The 10,703-nt window shown below is 32.4% G+C and overlaps 1 long non-coding RNA gene across 2 annotated transcripts; it reads right to left on the reverse strand.

Annotated features, from left to right (window-relative positions):
* Positions 1-2,941: 2,941 nt before the first annotated feature.
* Positions 2,942-4,259, reverse strand: LOC111882122 (uncharacterized). 2 transcript variants are annotated; one of them, XR_002847063.3, is made up of 4 exons: positions 3,974-4,259; positions 3,552-3,867; positions 3,260-3,330; positions 2,943-3,152 (listed from the first exon to the last, which is right to left on the reverse strand). It is a non-coding gene; the product is annotated as an uncharacterized LOC111882122 (long non-coding RNA). The 2 variants fall into 2 exon arrangements; XR_002847060.3 differs by having other exon boundaries at positions 2,942-3,330; positions 3,974-4,257.
* Positions 4,260-10,703: the final 6,444 nt, after the last annotated feature.

Here is a 10,703-nt window from a genome sequence, read left to right on the forward strand (position 1 = left end):
GCTACGCGGACAGGCGTCGCTCGGAGCTCGAGTTTCAAGTCGGTGACTTCGTACTCCTGAAGGTATCTCCTTGAAAAGGAGTGATCCGATTTAGGAAGAGATGCAAGTTGGGGCCTCGGTATATTGGTCCTTTCAGGGTGACCGCCAGGGTGGGCAGAGTAGGGTATCGTTTGGAGCTACCTGCGAATTGAGTTAGATTCATGATACCTTCCACGTATCTCAGTTGAGGAAGTGTATCGCCGATGAGTCGGCAGTGGTTCCCCTAGAGGAAATTCAGGTGGATGCGAGCCTAAACTATGTTGAGAGGCCGATCACGATCCGGGATCAGAGGATCAACATTTTGAGGAACAAGGTGTCATTGGTTCAGGTCCAGTGGCAACATCGGAAGGGGTCCGAGCTGACTTGGGAGCCAGAGTTAGAGATGCGTGAGTAGTACCCAGAGTTATTTGCTGAGAGAGACTTCGAGGGCGAAGTCTGATTCTAGTGGGGGAGAATTGTAACATCCGTATTTCCAGGTATATTATTTTATTCATTTATATTGAATTTTTGGAGAGACACTCGGCGAGTAGGAGTCCCGACTCGCCGAGTTGGATCGCGACTTGGAGTGGTCTGATTAATGAAGGACTCGGCGAGTCCACGCTGTTTAATGAAACCCTAATTTCTTGGGTTTGCGCCCTATTTAAAGGCCCTTATGGCCGTCATTTGTGGCCACCAGTCCATTGAGAGAAACCCTAGAGTGCTGGAGCGTTTTGAGAAAGAAAAAGAGTCATTCTTGACCTTTGTGGTGTTTTTTAGCAAGAAGAAGGATGTTCTAGCCAAGGGAAAGCAAAGGAGGTTGTTATTCTGAGGATTTGAGGCTAAGATCATTTCATTTGAGGTATTACTTCGACTCTCCTTCTGTTGTTGGGATGGATATATGGTTTTAGGGTTTCTTGTGCCCTTGTCTAAGTTGATTTGAGGTCCAAATAGTCCCTTTTTGGTGATGAGACTTTAGATCTGGACCCATAGAGGTCCAGAGAGCCTTATTAATCAAACTTTATGAAGAACAATGGAGGTCATGACCTTGGGTTAAGGTATTTGGGGCTAAATCATCATATATGGTCATATGGATGTTGCTTGTGCATCAAGATTGAGACTTTACGTGATTATAGTGCTTGGAAAGGCTAGATCTATGGATTAGAGGAACAAATCTGACCTTAGGAGGCCATTTGAGTTTGTGCATGGCATGAACTCGTCGAGTGCAAGGGCAGACTCGGCGAGTAGGGTTAGGGTTTCCCGTGAATCACTTAGTGAGTGGACCTGCCGAGTTGGGGGAATAACTCAGTGAGTCAGGGGGGGATTAGAGGACTGGAGTTCAAAGCAGAACTCGCCGAGTTGATCTTGAGACTCGGCGAGTTGAATCGGGGTGGCCCCGCGATTCATGCCAGGTGTGACTCGTTGAGCAGGGGGAGGAACTCGACGTGCCAAGCGAGACTATAGAGTTAGTGGACACGTGTAGACTCGCCAAGTCACCCAAGTGCACTCGACGAGTCGGGTCAAAGTTTGACCGTTGACTTTTGTTGACTTTTAGGATTTGGTCGGAAATGTGGCCTTTGAGTCAAAAGAGGGGTAAAATGGTCTTTTTCCCTCCTAAGGGTGCCAAGAAAGGGTTGAGTCTAGTCCCGCGAGATATATTTATGAGAGTATTTACTTTATGTGATTAGGCGGAGCTAGATCGTATTTCTACCGAGTTAGAGATTTACTGAGACATCTGAGGTAAGTCTTCTCACTATACTGTACCTGGAAGGGTACCTATGTGTGACCGGAAGGTATGGTATGCTTTGAGATATATGTATCGTATGATATGAGTTGCATGTTTTGTATGCACTATGTATGTGATATGGATGATATGCTTGAGATGGGCCGGAAGGCATTATGATGTGAACCGGAAGGTCAGGGAAATTATGGATCGGAAGGTCGTGTGGAGTAAGGCCTGGAAAGGCATATGTGTGTAAGTGGTATTTTGGGGAACTCACTAAGCATTTGTGCTTACAGTTGTTGTGATATGTGTTTCAGGTACTAGCGAGGACCATGGTAAGGCGCCGACGTGATCCGTATACACAGTCAGGGGATTTTATTGTGATCTTGGGATATGTATTATTTTGATAACTATTGTGGAACATATGTTTTGAGAATGTTTAAATATAAATTTGGGTGTTGAAAAATGAAAATTTGTTTTGAAAATTTACGTCGTTTCAATCAAAGCAGGCTAAAATAAATATGGAAACATTGGTTAATTTTTGCTATTGTTGCAATAAATCCTAACAAAGGGTAAAATGGGCATATACTATTATTCAAATAGAAAAGGTAACTGTGTTCGTTTATTTAAGACTCTGCCAATGGTGAGATAAGGGACCTTGTCCACACTCACCTCCCTACCCGGCATATACAAGTATCACACAAACAACGAGTTTAAATTTATGTCATTTAGTCCTTGGATTGGAAGAAAGTGGCCATGGGAATCCCTAGTGGCAAGTTTGCAATAAATCCTAACAAATGGTAAAATGGGCATATACTATTATTCAAATAGAAAAGGTAACTATGTTCGTTTATTTAAGACTTGCTCGGGACAGATGTCATATAATGCATTGATTGCTGACTTGAGCTTTATGAGTTCTTTTTAGTACAGGAAGCATCCCAAGATGACGGCTCCGATAGGAAAAATGGATACAAATCGGGTAAGTGGAGGGAAGAAAAGAAAGCCTACGACCCCAGGTGGTGCCGATCAATTTTGGCTCGAATTTGTAAATAAAGAAATCAAAAATTAGAAAATCGATATTCACTTAAATCCCCAAATTCGATTTCAAATGTTTTTCAGTCGGTAGAACTGAGGAAGAAGACCGATGGTCTTGGAAAAGCAATGAATCCACAAAGAATTACCATGAATTAGAAGCAAAACCATAGAGTGTATCAGTTGGAACTACTAAAACCTTTCTATACGATTAAGTTTTTAAAAAGCTGTGATAAAAATTAAAAATAAAACATTACAAATACACTTTTATAGAAATATCACTCAAAGATTCATGTAAACATTCGTAGGATTATTCATATGGAAAATATTGTAGGATGTTTCTCTTGAGCATTTCATCGAACACGTGGTATGGTATCTTTTCCTTTTTGGAGGAGGTATTCAATCGATCTAGGCTTTGAACAAACAGAGCAGTATTCAAAAAAGAAAGTAATTAATCAAGCACAGTAGTCAGTTGACGAAACAACGAACCTTGAGGAACAAAACAAACAAAATACGAAAGGTCCAGTTTTGAAGAATGTTTCCCCGAACTTCTTCTCCACCTGTGTATCAACATCATCGCTTTTGCGTTACAAGTTTCAATGGAAATTGGAATAATCATTTAAAAAAACAAGAGATGAAACATGCTTTAATACCCAAACAAAAAGCTCGACTTTCACTTAAAGCCTTAATTGCCAAATTTATTTCAAATCAGTGAGCACATAAAATTCATAACAAAAAAGACCAACTTCAGTTGGAGAGAATTAAATTAACTAAAGTCAACCTCGTTCATAATCGGGATGAAAGAACATTTAGAACGCATCTGATCGGAAGAGGTGGTGGTAGAGTAGAAGAAGGTAGTGAGGCGGTGTAAAGACATGAATCAACAGAGGAAGATGGTGGCTTCAACGGGTTTCAGATAATCTCAAATCCGTGTGTGGATCATCATCGTTAACAGATTATTAGACCAACGTCATTCGATAGAACCGCCATCGTCGTCCAACTGGCGCCCAAAACCTCAAAACTGCGAAGCCGTCGCCAATTGCTGAAGATACCCGATGAAGGTTAGGGTTGCTTGTTAGCCGCAACGTCAGGTGATGCTAGAAAAGAGAATGAGGAGAAAGATTAACGGAGGTCACACAGCAGACGAAGATGTTACAGAATAGCCATTAGAAGAGAGATGAAAGGGGTGTTTGAAACGCATACCTATGTTAAGGCGGTGGAATATTTGTTGCGTTAAAATTAGAACAATCGAGAAGGAGAACATATTGAATGAGAGATTTGGTACATCACCTGAAGGCAGCGACGACGTGACGATGATGGTTACAGCTGGCGGAGATCGATGATGCAAGCTGACGGTGGTGATGGCAGTTCTCATACGGTTCTAAAGAGAAGCCTTCACAGAGGGTAGTGGTGACATGGATCAGGAAGTGGAAAGAGGGATTTAAGGCGGTGGTAATGACATGTATCAATTACATCGGAAGAGGGAAGGAAAGAACGACATGTATCATAAAGAATTGACAAAATAACATAATATGCTTCATAAAAAATCGGCAGCAACAAAGCCACAGAAGAACACATACCTATAACCAAAGGACTAGTTCTGCCAAAAATAATGGATGTTCACTATTCCTTACTTTAGTCCTTTTTAACATGTATATAAATTTTGCTTTTTTAAATTTCTTACTTGACATATGTGGCTCTAAAGTTTACTAATTGACATATTTGGCCCATCTTTAATAAATGTTTGTAAATTTGATCATTTTTTTTTAATTTTTAAGTTTTTTTTACAAATTTTGTCATAAGACCATCCGTTATACCCACCATATACCATATATATATGGTGGGGGCCACATCAGCACCACATTCCCTTACCACTAACATGAGATATCTACCACTAAACACGTCACTTCACCTCATTTTTTTTAAATTTAATTCAAAAATACATTAAAACACAATAACACATATTTTTTTAATTAAATTTAATTCAAAAACACAATAAAACATATTTTTTAAACTAGTTTTTATTCAATGAAACAAGATTACATTAATTTAAAACAAACAACATAAAATAAAATAATAAAAAAACATAAAAAAACCTTTAAAATGCAACCACAAACAACTTAAACTAGTTTTTAAACCTTTTTTTAATCATTAAATTTTGGACACTCTCTTAATTTTCGCCAAACTTTGATGTGTTTAAACGGTGTGTGTTTCGTGTCTTCATATTGCTGCATGGCTACAACAAACGGGTCGCCTTCATGTACGTTGTTTATAACAAAGTTATAAATACCATTGAATTCAAGGCATTTAACCCTCATATAGCAATACTTCAAACATATTTAATCAAGACTACGACTTTAGCAACTCATGAAATCATGGAAAACATTTTCAACTTTTATCCAAAAATTAAGAGGCGTTACTGGGTCTTCTGAAGCCGCTACCCATACTCGTGGTAAGTTTTATTCTTCATTTTCTGAACAATTCATTCTTTTAGGAGCCATTGGTTTTGGAAGAATGCAAAAGAAGTGTGTGATTTTGTGAGAAAAGAAAGAAGAAATTGTGTGAGTATGTTTAATATAAGTGTGGTATTTATAGAAGAAGTTTAATGTGTTTGAAAGGTAATATATATATATATATATATATATATATATATATATATATATATATATATATATATATATATATATATATATATATATATATATATATATATATATATTCCGTAACAAAAGAAACTAGCCGTTGCAAACATCAACCAATAGCTATCTCCGTTTGATTTCGTGGAACACACAAAGAAACACCACGACCACGACTGTGCACAGTCGTGGTCATGGTCCACGTATTCCACGAGTCATCTCGTGCTTTGTATTCCAAATGGCCTAATACTTCTCAAATAAATTTCTTCCACCATTTTATACAACTTTGTTTTAACCTTGTTAAATTTAGTTACAACTTCATTCATATATATATATATATATATATATATATATATATATATATATATATATATATATATATATATATATATATATATATATATATATATATATAGGGGAGAGTTCAATTGAGAAAAAAAAAGGTTGAGAATGGGAGAATCATTCTCAGCCAATCATTTATTTTTGCCGCAAAATCCTCCAACGTACCGGCGGAAATGGGAAACGAATGCACATGTGTTTTCCAACATAACATATTTCCTTAAACTATCCTAATCATTACCTTAATATATACAAAAACATAGTTTTTTTCGTTTTTTTCTAATTTTATAAGCTATTTTTATCAAAAAATGATTTTAAATATACCAAAATTCATGATTTTTTATTCTCTACAAATAGACATCCATATTGATATAGTTTTAAGATCAAATAAAAAATTTATTTTTTTTATATTTTCAGTTATCGTTATTCATAAGTGAATAAAAATGAATTAGGTTTTTACTACAGTACATTCGTTATTCAGTTATGAATAAAAACTATGATTAATTTTTTTTTTACAATTTAAGTATCATTCATATATGAATATAACATATAATAAACATAGTATATTCATATTTAAATATTAGACGATGCATTCACTTATGAATATTACATAGTATATTCACTTGTGAATATTAGATGGTATATTCACTTATGAATATTAGATAATATTTTCATATCTGAATATTACATAGTATTACATGGTATATCACATGTGAATATTACATAGTATATTCATTTGTGAATATTAGATGATATATTCACTTATGAATATTACACAGTATATTCACATATGAATATTACACAGTATATTCACATATGAATATTACACAGTATATTCACATATGAATATTACAAGGTATTTTCACAAATATATATAATTTTTATATGTTATTCACATATGAATAACATACAGACTTGCATATTTGTTTTTTTTGTTTTAATAATCATATACTGAGAAAACATATTCATATATGAATATAACGTGGTAATTTAGTTCATGCATTTCATCAAACAGTTGGAGTGCATACAATTTAACTTTTTATAAAAATGTTAAAAACATGATATTTTGACCATTTAAATCTTACAAAAGAGTAGATTGATAGAGAATTATATGAAATTTTTCAAAAAAAAAACGATTTGATATTTTTCTAACCTCGGTTTTCAAGTTTTATTTGATAATCGATGTTGAATGAATGATATGAAGTGGATTTTTGTTGATTATCGATGATGTTGATCTAATAACGTTGAAAGTATAATTAATCATAGATGTTGAAGATCTGATCGTATTCAAGCACAATTGAAGGTTGAATTAAAAGAACCAAAAACGAATTTTTGTTGTTAACTGTTGAATCGTGTTGATTATTGACGAAGATCGATGATTGATTAGCACTGGATGATGTTGATAATGGTTTAATTGAAGAAATCTGAATGATTGTTGAAAGTTGGAGAAGAAATTTGGATGATGAACGATGAATGGGTTTGAACTACAGATACGTATTTGAGATTGAAGGTTGTTCTCATATTTACAAGTTTGTCACCGTGTCTTTTTATGCTTGAATAAAATGAGTGGCTGAGAATGATTCCCTCATTCTTAATTTTTTTTATTTTCTCATTCTCAATTGAACCCACCTATATATATATATATATATATATATATATATATATATATATATATATATATATATATATATATATATATATATATATATATATATATATATATATATATATATATATATATATATTTCGTCCTTATCTTTTTTGAATATTATTTTTCATCATTTTATACAACTTTGTTTTCAGCTTCTTTAAAAATTAGTTAAAACTTCTTTCATATTTATCTTTTTCATACAATATTATTAACCCGTCAGAATATACTTGAAAATCCCTAGTATATATAGCGTTTAACAAGTTAGGACGTCTCCAATGGACCGCCAAATTAGTGTTATTGTGCAAAATTTTACATCAATGGACAGATAAAAAGACCAACATTTTTGTGTGTAGCAATTTTGGTTGGTATATATATCGGGTCACTATTCACCACACCAAACTTGCTTTATACTTTAAATATCATATAATTTGATTGTTAATTAAACTTTATCATTATTATATTATAGTTTATTGTTATTTTCTTTTATAACCATCATAATTTATATTAAAATATATTTATAGTGTAAATTTTTAGTGTATGGTTGGAGTGAAAGTTATATTTTAATGTCAAAAACTCATTATTTTTATGATTTTAGTGGTGATGGTTGGAGTTAATCTTTGTGGTACTATAGCTAATATCATATCATGTTATAGTTCATTTTTTTTAAATAAATTAAATACACTTATGGTCCTTTTAGTTTTTAAATTGACAAAATGGTTCATAAACCAAAAACATATTATAGAAATTATCCCTACTAAACATTAAATTTACATAAATGGTCGATGTGTTTACATAAATTGTCTCTATGTACGTTAAAGTTACATACAGTAAATAATACTTATATAAGAAAGTTACATACACTAAATGATACTTATATAAGAAATGTCCATGTATAATAAACGAAAGGTTTTTTCAATTATTTTGGTAAATGATACTTATACAAGAAATGTCCATATAACAGCGAAAGGTTTTTTCAATTATTTTGGTTTATAGTATATACTTGAAGTAGTGTTTGGACTAAAAGCTTTTTGTTGTAAAATAAAAACCTTAAATTTTGTATCCCTAAACATTTTTTTTCTTTGATTCAATTTTCTTTAATTAAATCTTAAAAACTCATAAACACTATCAAAAATTCATTGTCAATGTCCATATACATGTATGTTTTTTTATATGGATTTGAAAATAAATACGTTGCTTTTTATAATTTATCTAGAGGCCGACTTTAAAACTATGACGAATATTTTATCATTATTGATTTAATGTATAATAGAAAGATTAGTTTCAAAATGAATTACAACACGGAAAATTTTGTCAAAGGCTTGCTTAAGGCACGTCGCCCATGTACACACGTGGGAATAAGTTTGTGGCCAGAAAACTATGATATTTTTTCTTAATTTAAAGCAATGCGTTTCATTCTGCAATATTATAAAATGACTTTGTCAAAATGTGATTTTAGACCGGTTAAAATACCGAAATATGAGGTGTGCTATAATCATTTAAGGGATAATTAATTAATTATAGGGGTCATGAATTTTGTTCTGTATGCATATTCATTTAGTCAATTAAATAATTTTATTTTATATATCATTATTATTATTCTTTTTGAACGGCTCGCTACTTGTTAGAAATTAAATTCATAATATTAACTAGAAAGGTTACCCCCGCTACGCAGGGGCCAGAAGCTTTCAATATTGTTTCCGAATCGATAAATATGACAGACGTAGAAAGTGCAAAGATGAAAAGTCCGGAGTTTTCCCCGGACCGTTTTTTTCATGTTTTTATGAAAAAATGTAAAAGTTTTAACTGCAAGGATCAGAAGTTTCAAAACGGTTAAAAAATTAAAGGGGTAAGAATTAGCAAATTTTTAAAAAATGGATCAAAGTTGTCAAACTGTTAAAGTTTTGTGGTCAAACTTTAAATATTAAAAAGTTCTTAAAAAGTGTAAAAATATTGATTGTAATGACCAAAAATGTCAAAATAGGTAAAAAAAAAGGAGCAAAGTGCAGAGACCATTTATGCCAAAAAAGATATCAAGTTTACTATTCCAAAGCTTCATATATATATATATATATATATATATATATATATATATATATATATATATATATATATATATATATATATATATATATATATATATATATATATATATATATATATATATATATATATTAATTCGTCTCGTCAGGGTTTGAACATGAAACCTTCAATCTAAGGCCCTGTTTGATATGCGGTCTCGGAAAGTATCCTATAGCCGAGAAGGAAGTTGGAACATAGCTGACTGAGAAAGCAGGCAAGGTTCCACAAATACCCTTGCCCTTGGATAAAAATTCACGTGTATAAGGACATTACAAGAATCGAACTCAGGTTTCCCTTATACAAACAATGGTGTTTACTAACAAGCTATAAAACTTTTTGTGTTTTAATTCCTAAAATAATATATTTAATTTCTATTATGTTGGAAGTTTTTGTATACATTATTATTATTATTATTATTATTATTATTATTATTATTATTATTATTATTATCAATCACTTTATAGAGCATCAGGGTAAAATGATCATTTTGCATCAGTCAACACACTCAGTTAGATGTACAATCAAACAACATGGTTCCTTACTCATTCAGAATTTATTACTCAGACAGACATTTCTCAGTCATCACTTTCTCAATCAGAAACTATCAAACGGGGCCTAAAAGGCTTCCACTTCTACCAAGTGAACTAATATCATATTAGCCTATTATACATTTTATTATTAAAGTTGCTTATTAAAAAAATATATTACTGATTATTATATGAATTTTTGGAGGAACAATATAAATTTTGAAGAAAAGATTATGAAGTAACAGATCCTAAACATGATTTTATCTAGCACTCATGAACACACTCACATACACGCTCTCTCTTTATATATGTTATGTCTATTTAATCCATTTATCTTTTTATAATTTCCATTTTGGAATTTCGAATCCATTTCTTCTTTTCATTTTCTAATTTCCTTAAAGAGGCAGTCCATATACACAATAATGATATCTTCCCTATTCTTTGCTTTATATTTGTGCATAAAAACTATAATGAAAATCGAACTTCATAAGTGTTAACTGTTTAAGGGGTTGTTTGTTTAGTCTCTTAATGATCACAACAAGAGGTTGACTCTGGATCATTCAAATTTATAGTGTTTAGTTGAACCCTTTTTACCCTCTTAATCGGTAAGATGCGACAAAAATCGATCTGATTCAGTAAGACATCGAGAAGAGTCTGAACAAAAAATTTCCATCTACTATCCTTTGCCCTAACAACAACAA

The sequence above is a fragment of the Lactuca sativa genome, chromosome 1, assembly GCF_002870075.4.
Source record: "Lactuca sativa cultivar Salinas chromosome 1, Lsat_Salinas_v11, whole genome shotgun sequence".
Taxonomy (NCBI): Eukaryota; Viridiplantae; Streptophyta; class Magnoliopsida; order Asterales; family Asteraceae; genus Lactuca; species Lactuca sativa.